The sequence below is a fragment of the Rattus norvegicus genome, chromosome 16, assembly GCF_021556685.1.
Source record: "Rattus norvegicus strain SHRSP/BbbUtx chromosome 16, alternate assembly SHRSP_T2T, whole genome shotgun sequence".
Classification (NCBI taxonomy): domain Eukaryota; kingdom Metazoa; phylum Chordata; class Mammalia; order Rodentia; family Muridae; genus Rattus; species Rattus norvegicus.
Genome location: NC_141549.1, coordinates 42182156 through 42194881, shown reverse-complemented (window position 1 = coordinate 42194881; position 12726 = coordinate 42182156). Strand labels below are relative to the sequence as shown.

At 41.2% G+C, this 12726-nt stretch overlaps 1 protein-coding gene and 1 pseudogene; one reads left to right on the top strand and one right to left on the bottom strand.

Moving 5' to 3' along the window:
• Nucleotides 1–12726, bottom strand: part of Erich1 (glutamate-rich 1) — a gene marked incomplete at its 5' end in the record, with an annotated part of 52793804 nt that overhangs the window by 41469482 nt on the left and 11311596 nt on the right.
• On the top strand, nucleotides 8926–10953 carry Ptp4a1-ps3 (protein tyrosine phosphatase 4A1, pseudogene 3; annotated as a pseudogene).

Genomic DNA, 12726 nt, shown 5'->3' with positions numbered 1-12726 from the left:
CATAATAGATTTTAAAATGGACTTAAACATGAGACCAAAACTTCTGAACTCTAGAAAAAGAGAATAGGTGAATATTTTGACAGTGGATTTGTTAATGATTTCTTGGATATGATATGAACATATACTAACAACAAAGTAGATAAACTAGAAAATACTCAGATTTAATACTGTGAAAGCAGAAGGGGGTCCATGACAAGAATAAATCCCATGATTTTGTGTGCCAACTAAAACTCTTAAATAAACTTTTGGGGAGAAAAAGTAAAAACTGAAGCTGTAGAGATGGTTCAGCACTTGAGAACACTTGCTCCTTTGCACAGGACTAAGGTTTAGTATCCAGCACACACAAGGCAACTTGGAACCATCTGTAACTCCAGTTTCAGGATATGCAACATTTTCTGGCCTCTACATGCATGCTGTAAACATACAAACATGTAGTCAAATATTTGTATGTTGAATTAATAACTATCAGCACTCAAATGCTGCCACTGGTGGCAACAGCACATAATCACAATCCTCACCGCCCACCAAAATGCTGTGGATTCGCAAATGAAACACACACACACACACACACACACACACACACACACACACACACACACACACACACACACACACACACAGAGCTTTCTATTTAATATACTTTAAACATCGAAATGTCTGGACCCATCCAAACATCCCCGCAACTAAAACAGTCTCCCCTCCAATATGCTTTAATTATTTCTTACTAAAGTCTATATTCAATACTGGCAGCCACAGACCCAAGCCTGCAGCCCTCATGCGCCATGATCTCCAACTCTTACATGTTGTCAGTGTCTCTGTGTCTTTGTCTCTCTGTCCTACATTTCTCAGGCCAGGACCTTCTCTTTCCCTGGCAATGGTGATTCCCAAGTTCCGCCTCTGTTTCCCTGCCCAGCCATTGGCCACAGCAACTTTATTACCAATCAGAGCCAACTGGGGGTAAGGACCCTCAGAGTCTTACAGGCAGACATGTGGTTCCCATGTGCTTTTGGGAGCCAAATGAACACAAATAGCATTACAACCAATCCACAACAGTCATAGACATTAAGAAAATAAATATTTAAGTTAAAACTGCATCAAATCACACAGCAGTGAAAAGGCAACTTACAAAATTGAAATTATATTCAATAAGAGATAAAGATATAGACTTCTTAAAACTAATTTTATCATCAATGAAATGTAATCTAACAGGTTTGATGTATGAATAGCCAATAAGCACAGGAAAATATGCTCTCAGTCATAAATCATACAAAACCCAGAGGAGAGGCTTCCTCACACCCAAATGGATGGGTACTGGGGTTCAGGGTGTTGGGCATTATCTAAGTATTGAATCCAGAGTCGTCTGTGCCCTAAGCAAGTGCTCTACCACTTAGATCTATCCTCAGCCCTTTTTTTCCTTGAGTCAGACTCTATGTAACCCAAATAGCCAGAATTCCTGATCCTCTGACTTTCATCTCCCAAGAGAGGAAATAGGTGAGGAGATATAATGATGCTCCTACTGTGGGAAAAAGCGTGGTAGAAATCCAAAGCATTACTACAGCACTACATTATCTATGTCCACTTTTGAGTATAGACCCAAACTCAAAGTAGATGTGGCCCTCAGTGAAAATGACTCGAGTTGGTTTCCGGTGTCTCTGGTCTGACAGCAAATGGGCAGAGTGTTAACAGCTCTTACAAGGGAAGCGGGGAGGTTTAGGAGGGCAATATAGGGGAGGTAGCCAGGGTCCTGGGTCTCCTCTGCTACTGCAGCAATGCCAGTGCCAGTGCCAGTGCCACGGTGGCATCAGATGCAGTAGGCTTTGCTGATGGCAGGAGGCTGGGCCAAGGTCCAGATGAAAGCTTCTGATGACAGCTTCTGGAGAGAAAGCTCTTTCCCAAGAGTTACAGCTCAGTAAAACAGACACTCTCAGATTACTCTAGGTAACGTAGCTTCTGTACTTGATTAAATGTGGATAGAAAATATACTTTTGGAGGAGTAGAGTGGGATCCAAGGGAAGATGCTTCCCATTGGATCAGTTTGAGAGGCTAGTAATGCTCTATTTGCATGAGGAAGGATTCCAGGTGTTTTTCCTACGTGACTAATAGTCCTGGTCTTCTCAGTGTGGTGTCCCATGGTGTTCTAGAGCAGGCAATAGCCTCATTCCTACCGTTATCAATTGTGAGATTCATGGTGTTTGAGATGACTAAACCTTCTGAGTTCTTCTGTCTGATGTCATGGTCCACTTGAATGGTCTGATGTCATGGTCCACAATGAAACATTTATCTGTACACCTGTATTCCCAACAGCAGCATTCATAGTAGCTAAAAGGTGAAAGCAATCCCAAATATACATTGACATAAGATCAAAAAACAAAACATGCCACATACACATATGAAATATTATTTAGACTTAGGAAATTTAGTATGTGTAACAACATAGTCATGAAAACAAGATGCTAAGAAAAGCAGTCATTTGTAAAGGTAAACTACTCTACCATCCCACTCAGACCAGATACTTCAAGTACTTAAGAGATACTGAAAGTAGGACAGTGTGTTTTGGGACTGGGATAATAACAGGAGCGTCTTAGGTCAAGATGAAAGGGATTTACTGACGAACGGTGGTAATGTCTGTTGCACACTATATTAATGTTACTGTACAACCCATGTAAAAATGGTTGGGACCAAAGAGATGGCTGAGCAGCCAAGGGCACTGGCTTCTCTTTCAGAAGACTGTGGTGGGCTCCATTGCCAGAACCCACATGGTGATTCACACCTGTCTTTAACTCTAGTACCAGGAGTATGCAATGCTGTCTTCTAGCCTCTGTGATTACCAGGCAAGGATGTCGTGTAGAGACATACAAGCAAGCAAAACACCTTTACACATAAAACAAAAAATAAAAAAGGATCATCAAAATGTTACATTTTTATGTTAAGCATTTTACCACTTCACCACAGTTTTAAATGCTGTATTTAATGGCTGAAAGATAAAAGCATGGATCAGAGACTGGCCACTAAGAGAATATGGAGCACTCAGGAATGCTTAAATAAATGGAGTACAAACCCACAGGCCTAAGAGAATTTTGAGAGTCTATACTGTTATTTTCTATTTTACCTTCACATTTCCTACATCTTTAGTAGAGTACAGAGTTTGCAACTATGAATTACATTTCCTAGGTGCCACTCAAATCAAGAGTATGCATGTGACTAAGTTCTAGCCAGCAACATATGAACAGAGCACAGGCAAAATGTCTGCCATTTTTGTCTTTATGTTTAATCTCCCTAGTACTGAGGATCAAATTCCTATATTCTTAAAGAAAGTTGCTTAATTCAATATCAAGAATGTATGTGTAAAGTGTTGACATCTGGTGTTGGGAATTGTTTTATTTTTGGCTCACCAAAAAATCCACACTTCCAGACCTGAGGCTCCCTGAGGGCTTCAAATGATAAGAAAGAGTTGCCATATAGGCAGTGTCTGTGTAGAAAGACAGAAAGACAGGGCAAGGGATTGGGAGAGGGGAGAATGAAGAGAATCAACATGATCCAGAGTTAGAAGGAACAGATTTAAGACCTACAGGAGACAAAGCAGCCTACAATGTAGATGGAAGGGATCAGGACCCTACTGGGGAAATGGGGGTTTTCCCAGAACATAACAGGGCAGCAAAGATAAAACACAGATTTAAACATAGATCCCTCCTGGGATAACAGAGGGACATGTATGCTAGGTGTCAGGAGGGTTAGAAATGTCCAGCCAGTGAGCTTACTTGAGGAGTATCAAAATTAGCTGGTGTGTGTGTGTGTGTGTGTGTGTGTGTGTGTGTGTGTGTGTTTCATTAGCAAATTCAGAGAACTCTTGGACAGGTGCCACAACTGCACTATGGAGTCAGAGCAGTTTAATTAGTTCACCACTATAGTCTAGTGCATTGAGGTCCCAAGTGAGGTTCACATTAACCTGGACACAGAGGGTGGGGGGGGTACAAGGCCAAGTCAGCAAATGCACAGTTTACTCAGTTTCAACTTCTTTTAAAGGCAAAGCAGGGTAAAAGTTTCCCACTGTTTCTAGTTCTCACCAGCTGCTTTTTCCCTAGCAATAGCATATTTTGGATCAAAGTGACCTAAACCTCCTTGCAGACTGACAAATCTGTCAGCAATCCAACTCTTCAATCTGTTAGATGGCTGCTGTCTAATTAAGCTACAAAGTTACTTTCTCATGATCATGAAGGCCGTGTCCTCAGGTTTTCAGCTTACTTGGCACACAGAGCACCAGAATCCTCTGCTTAAGGAAGTGGGCCTCCTCAGTATCTCAGTATGCTGGGAGTGACCAAACCATCCTAGGGTGCCCTGCAGCTGGCAAGCTAGGAACAGTTGCCTCAAACCATTTCTCTATAGTAGAGTAAAATAGTATCAACTCTAATACCTAGAGAATGGCTAAGCAGACAGAGGAACCGGTGGCCCTGAATAGCCAGAAAAATGCTGCCTTCTGTGGATTTAGCTGCCTACCGTTGGGTCAGCACAGGCAAGAGAAAAATCTCAGTATTTGCATTGTATCCAGTCTTTTCCAATAGCTTGGCCTGTGCCCTAATTAACTTAAGAACACTGAATAATTTTAGTATTAGTAATTTATTCTACATTTCAGCTTCATAATGCAGACTGTACCAGAAAGAGAAAAATGAAATGAAGTACATTCTTAGGAATCTCAGATGTAAGAATCCTATAACTTAGAGAATAATTTAACCCTTCAAGAAGTTCCTCTTAAACCTTGAGTGTGATCAAACAAGACTAAACCAGAAAGGAATATTCTGGTTCACTTTTATGCTAGACTCAAGTACAATCATACAATACACAGATCAATCACAGACATTTTTGTCCTCTCCTGCACACATGGAAAGCCATGGAGCCAGAAACTCAGATGATAAACTTCAGTTCTAACTCAAGACACTAATTAAAATAACAACAACAATAAAGAAACCTGATTTTGTGGCACACACTTGTGCTGGAGAGACAGAGACTCCATATCCTCCCTAGCCAGCCAGCCAAACCAACCTGTCCTATTCCAAGCCAATGAAAAATCCTGCTTTATAAAATGGTGGAGAGCACCTGAAGAGAAACACCCAAGGTTGTCCTCTGGCCTCCACACATGCAAGCTCACATATGCAGAGCCACCGGACCAACCTAGCCTGTAAAAGGTTTTTCATGAGCCAGTAAGATAGCTCAATGGGTAAAGGTTCTTGTGTGGCCAAGCCTGATGTAATCTGTTCAATACCTGAGACCTACACAGAAACTTGACTCTTACCAGATGCCCCTGACCTCCATGCTTTGAGGTTTGGTCTGTTGCTATGTATAGTAATGCTGACTGCAGACCCCCAAGGCCTGATTGACCCAGAGACAAGAGAGTCCACATGTAGACCCCAAGTGATACTAGGTAAACTTGTGTCCCCAAATTATTTCTGATAGGTGAATAAAGATGCCAACAGTCGACAGCTGGGCAGAAGACGCACAGGCAGGGTTTAGCATCCCAGGACTTCCGGCATCAGAGAAGAACCACAAGTGGGAAAGAAGGTGAAGGGAGGAAGAAGTCGCCATGGGTCAGGTGGGTTAGCTAATTGGAGTTAAGAGCAGCCCAGACGAAACACAACAAATTACATAGTGGGATTATTGGCTGGGAAACAGACATAACAGACAGAGGATCCATATCTGCCCAGCTCCTGTGCTGATTAAGGCTTAATGTAAATATGAAGCTTGTGGGTGTCTTTTACCTGGGAACTAAGTGGTCAGAGGCAGGGGAGAAACCCTGGGTTGGGATTAAATAATGTCTACAACATCCACACATACAACACCTGCCTCCCCCCACACAAAAATAATAAATGTAATTTTTGAAAGGGGCAACTTGTCATCAACCATGGGGATCAAAGTTCTATCATAGAACCCATGTATTAAGAGGACGACCTCCCCACTCATTGTCCTCTGACCTCCATATACGCACAATAACACATAGAGACATATGCACATAGAATACACTAATTCATTAATTAAAGGTTTTTCAAATCATCTGTTCTTGGCCCCAGGTCACTTCAGTCTTTGGTTTACACAACTCACTTCCCCACATCTGCCTCCCCTTCTCTCATGCCTGTCATGCTTGCATGTTTGTTTCTCCTCTCTTAGTGTCCATGTTTAAATCTATATTAACCTCTTTATAAACTACAGCTCTGGCAAATAGACAGATGGTTCCTAGGTCAAAAGAACTTGCCCTGTGATCATGAGGCTGGGAGTTCAACTCCTACCATCCTGCAAACACCAGTCACTACAGCTGCCAGGAATCAGAAAACATCCTCTTAGGCGAAAATAATAAAATACTGCCACTAATTTGGAGGAACACACACTTTCAAATATATGGCCAAAATGCAAAACTTTGTCCTTTTACAATGTAGCTTACAAAAGAGTTATGACCGGGGTCATGAATCAAAGGGAAGTAAAAATCCTGGTTCCTTTTATGCCATGTGACCCCCACCAAGTATTGTTATTTCTACAAATCTGTTCCTTTCTGAGTATGCCAAACTTAAATACTGCCTTGGAATATTGAATGGGAAACCAGTTAGCAAAGAGTCCTGGAGCACAGTCCATATATAGTAATTATTATTAAATATTGGAACAAATGTTAAAAAGGCAACAGTGTTTCATGTTCAGTTTTAAGTGTCAGGCACAAGGCTTACAATCCTATGACTTAAATTTAAGGCTGAGATATAAAAGGAATTACAAGAAGCCATTTGCCAAGGACAAATGCTAAGTAAAAATCCGCTACAACTTAAGAACCAAAATGCAACATGTAGGAAAAAAATCCTTGTACAAAATGGTAGAAAACATCACACTAAAGATAATAACACACCTCTCCTTCCTGAACACTACAAGAAACAGACTTCCCTGAGATCTTCTGGGGTTTTCCTGTCTGGAAACAAGAAGCTCCAGTAAGCTCTCTCGTCACCACAATCGCATTTCCAGTAGAACATCGCTCTGGTACCTTTCTCAATCTCAGCATTCATTTTTATTTTATTCTAGACATACAGAGAAACTACTTAGAAAGTTAAATATATTTTGGTAGGCAACAAAATTTCACTCAAAACACCAAATATAAAAACGAATTCTATTTTATGTTACGACATCAATAAAAAATGTTGTGAGAAGACAAACAATGTTAAAACACCTTTAATCCCAGCACTCTGGAGACAGAGGTAGGAAGGCAGATCACGTGACTTTGAAAGTACACTGATCTATAGGCCACTCAGGGAAAGCCAGGGCATCACTGAAAAACGCAGCTTCCAACAAAAACAAAGACAAAACAAACAAAAAGACAGAAAGGAAGACAGAAAGACAGAAAGACAGGAAGGAAGGAAGGAAGGAAGGAAGGAAGGAAGGAAGGAAGGAAGGAAGGAAGGAAGGAAGGAAGGAAGGAAGGAAGGAAGAACAATTTTTTAAAAGTTTGGAGTAGCCTGTGAACCAGGGTTGAGCGGCAAGAGGAATCTGGGGAATTGCAGCTCGGGGCGCCTCTGCCCTGACTGCAAAAGCTAGAGTTGCATATGCCTGAAGAGGCAGGGAATGAAGGGCCAAGGATTCACAGGCACTGGATGCGCTGGAAGAAGTGACATAGGCAAAGCCAGCAGTGGGACTCAGAGGCCGGGTCATGGGCATATTGGTCAACAAACCACTGAGTGCAGGTGGCAGAGCCTGGGTGGCCAGGTCCCGGCAGAGGGGGAACCAGAGATCACCAGTTACACTATTCTGTGCCTGAGATGCAAGAACGGCTAGACCTCCAGGCTGGGCGCCATTCCCCAAACCACAAGCCTGGGATTCGCTCACCTTCCGTGCTGCCTCAAGACAACATACCTGTGTCTCCCTGGTGCCACCGCCACCCAGTGCGCTCTCCTCGGCCGCCGAAGGGAGCCAGTCTGCAGATCTCCGAGCTGCACCACCCTGCATCCCATGTTCCCTCAGGAGCGGTACCAGCCTGGCCTCTCCAGGACGGCTCCGCCCACTCCTCGACTCAGCCATGCCTCTCTGGCACACCTTACCCCCATCCTACCTGTGACCTGGCAAACTGGAAGACTATTACAAACTATTACAATAGTCTTTATTGTTGGAACACTCAAACACGAAGCTAAACAACTCCTCTCCCAAAGTTCAACACTTTCATTCCTCTACCTTAGACATTTGAAAAGATTTGCAAACACAAGAAGAAATCAGTACTCTTTTCAAAACTGACTTTCCAAATCTGACAATTTTCTCCCAGAAAGACAGGGGATGTTCAGATAAAATTGCTCTGGCTCTCCTTCTTTCTCGCTCTCATTCTTTCTCACTCTCCTCTATAAATTCAACATCAGAATTCCATCACTACACCTAGAAAGTTGCATGTTTCTCTAGACGCACATCTGAAAAGATAGATACAGCTTAATTTCAGGAGCTACAGACAGAGCTTCTAGCTAGCTGCACCCCATGCAAAACATGTACCGAAATGCCACAGTAGGGGGGGAAAAAGAACCTGAAGTTTGGGGGAATGCCTTAGTATTTTTTTTAAAGAAAGAAACACATTGTCTAAACACAGCAATTATGTCCACTCAGAAAAATGATAAAAGTTCATTTTTGAGACTGAAAAGATGCACATGTTCCAACACAGTTCATAAAATCATTGTAACACAAAAATTAGTCATAGAATACATTCTGTCCACCACTCACTATACCACATATTTCATGCCAATGGACAAATACATTGATTTCATGTCCTCAACCACTCAGATTTTCAAGTGCATCATATTGAATATTGAAGTACACTTCAGGTTGTTCTTTGGTTTTATTTTGTTTGTTTGTTTGGAATCTTTTCTGTATTCATTTTTTTTAATTCTTTCATAATCCTATTGCATGTTTCTTTAGAACTAAATTTGCATGGCTTGAATGAAGCGCCCTGTTCCTGTGGAAGTCACATACGAGAATATGAGATTTCTTATTACACACAATCCAACCAATGTAACCTTAAAGAAATGTATAGAGGAAGTTAAGAAGTATGGCATTACCCCAATAGTAAGAATATGTGAAGCAACTTATGATACTACTTGCATTCGTGTTCTTGACTGGCTATTTGGTGATGGTGTACCACCATTCAACCAGACTGTTGATGACTAGTTAATTCTTGTGAAGATTAAGTTTCATGAAGAACCTGGTTACTGTATTACTGTCCATTGAGTCTCAGGCATTTGCAGAGTTCCAGGGCTTCTTGCCCTAGCATTAATTGAAGGTGGAATGAATTATGAATCTTGGTCTCAATCAACTATTTTATTGAGTTGCAAAGGAGGCTTTTCTAATTACACATTCCTTCTGCGTTTGTTGGCTACCATTCTTCTTTAATGAACTTTCATGGTGGAGCACACCTTTAATGTCGGCACTCCAAGGTCAGATTGTTGGAGAAATTCTTAATCCCAACCCGAGATTCTAACCCACCTTTGAACCTTTAGCTCCCTGTTTAAAGAAACCCACAGACTTTATACTCACTCTAAGCCTTAAATATTACAGAAGCTAGACTGGTACCTACCCTCTTTGTTACTAGAATCTACTTTTCTATCAATAATGCCAAATTATTAATTATATTTGCTGTGTTTCATTTGGGCTGCTCTTCCCAGGGACTAGAATGCCCCGGCAGTGATCCACAAAAGCTGGAGAAGCAGATGCATGAATGCAGAGGGAATGAATGGCCTGGGATGCACCGCCTGCACTGGAGGCACTGGAGGAACGAGTGACACATGCAAAGCCAGCTGCATGACTCAGGGGCAGGGCAGTGGACTTATAGGTCAGCGAACCACAGAGTGGAGGTGGCAGAGCCAGTGCAGCCCAGCTGTGATGGAGGGGGAACCAGAGGTCACAGGTTACACAATGGCTCAGTGCTGAGCCTCAACTTGCCAGCCCGGGGGTAGTTCAGCTTCTACAATGACTCAAGACACCAAACCTAGGCCTCTCCAGCGCCATTACAGGCAGTTCACTCTCAGAGGCCAGGAGGAAGGACAGAGAAGGGAGCCAGTCATCTAGACTCTGATGTGCACCTTGTGGCATCCCTTCTTCCCTCTCGCATGGTACTAGCCTCCTGCTTTCAGCATGGCTCTGCCCAGCTCCTCGACTCGACCACATCCCTCTAGCATGCCCTGCCCCCATCCTACAGGTGACCTGGCAAAATGGATGACTATTACAAGCTATTACAATAGACTTTATTTTTGGAACACTCAAACCTGAAGCTAAACAACTCCTCTCCTAAAGTTCAACCCTTATGTACCTCTACCTTAGACATTTCAAAAAAGTTGCAAACAGAAGAAGAAATCAGTACTCTTCAAAACTGACTTAGCAAACCTGATAATTTTCCCCCAGAAAGACAGATGTTCAAATAAAATCGCCCTCACTCTCCCTCTTTCCTATTCTCCTTTATAAATTCAACGTCAGAATTCCAACCCTACCCCTAGAATGTTGTATGTTTCTCTATATGCACATATGAAAAGATAGATACAGCTGACTTTCAGGAGCTACAGACAGAGCTCTTAGCTAGCTGCACCCCTAGCAGGTCCTGAAGCAACTTATGGCACTACTCTTGTGGAGAAAAAGGCATTCGTGTTCTTGACTGGCCTTTTGATGACAGTGCAACACCATCCAACCAGATTGTTGATGACTGGTTAAGTGAGAAGAATTAGCTTTGTGAAGGACCTGGTTGCTGCATTGCTGTCCATTATATCACAGGCCGTGGCAGAGCTCCAGTGCTTCCTGCCCTACCATTAATTAAATGTGGAATGAAATATGAAGATGTAGTACAATTCATAAGACAATAGCAGAGCTTTTAACAGCAAGCAGCTTTTACATCTTCAGAACTTCCATCGTAAAATGCAGCTCCCCTTGAAGGATGCCAACAGTCACAGAAACAGCTGTTGTATTCAATAAAACTGGGGTGCCTGATGCCATTGCCTTGGAAGAGGAACTTCAAATGTGAACTGATTTGTGATGCATAATTACTCAATGTGTCAGCACATTTGCTTACCCAGTAAATCTACTGAATATCCACAGAAATATTAAAAAACAGCTCATCAGGCTACAAGCTTGACAGAATTGCAACCTCTATATTTGGGATCTGATAAACCTGTTTGGACATTTAGTGAAAGATTTTCACTGGTCAGCATTTAAAATGTGCTCATTATTTGTACCAATTGACTAATTTCATTAAATGTACTCCTGTGCCAGAATATGATTAGTCTATAAGGAATTAAGAAGGATCAGGTACCAAAATACCCAGCACAATATTTGAATAAAGAACCAAAACTCCAAGAACTAAGAACACTCTAGACCTTCTATGGTGTATTCCTTCAGTCATTTCAAATACCACAGGGCTTCTCTTGTTATCTGCTTGCTCTCTCTATGTTTATATCTACCACACTTACACCAGAATATGTGGGGTTGCTTTGCCATCATTATATTTTTTTTAACTAAGTCTTGTGGTGATTATATAATGTGTCTCTCTGTCTTATTCTGTGAGGTTTGGGAAACCTCCATTTGAAAATCAACTTTGTTGCAGAAGCATATAACTTCAATAATGTCTCCACACAATAAGCACTATACTTAATTTAATGTTGGCATTCAGAAACACAACCTAACAGGGAGGGTCTAAAAAGGAAACTAGAGGAGACTATTTAATATTTGTAGTCATATGTTGCCTTTGTCTCATGGAGAACAAGCAGAGTTTGCTCTTTAATTTAGTAATTATTTTTAAGACTTAAAGATACATTGTTGTAGCTAACTACTTCTTAATCAAAATTTCTGAAATTCTTGCATTTTCCATACATATCAGAAGTTTTCCAACGTGTTTGCGGTTATGGTTTTCTTCCTCTTCTCAATCTCTTACAAAGAAAAAAGAGTGGAATCTGCTATTGAACCCAGCACAGATATTTGATATGCTGTTTCAGTATTGTAATCAATAATTGGATGCTTGATTATTTGTTTTATTATGTACTCGACACAATGGTGGTGTGTAATAATGTTAGTTCAGCCACATATTTATACTGTCTTGGAATGTGTGGTTATAGCTGTGAGGGAGAAATAGTTGGTCAGTGTGCACCAGCTTGTAAAGATCTAGTGTGAGAGCTTCAACATATAAATAAATGATGAAATGAAAAACAAGCATGAATATCATCCAACATGCTTAATTCCAATACAGGGATTACCCTACTGATAGGGGTTGCCAAATTCCTTCTATTCCTACATATAATGGCTAAGTAATTTTTAAATATTATCCATAAGCCAAAATATGTATCTGACTCTGTTATTACAAATAATTAAGTCCATGAATCTTATGTATTTGTAACTTAACAGGTCAGGCAAAAAGTATTCTACTTAACTCAAAAACAAAACTAAGATTTTTATTTACTAATGGGACATCTGCAGCCACTGGCCCAAGTACCTCTGCTCAACCTTGGGACCACAGGACAATATCACTATTGTTTACATCTCTACATTGTCAGAAAAATGTCAGGCAGAGTACTCCACAATTAATATCCTATCATAGTGGAATGGATAGGGTCCTCACTACAATTGCAATTAACTGGATCAATGGTAACAGCCAGATGTTTTTCCTTAATAAAATAGAAAAAAATTTTTTTTCTCTATGTTGGCTGTAAGTTGACAATGCTTTTACCAACCTTATGTTCTCACCAACAACCTGTC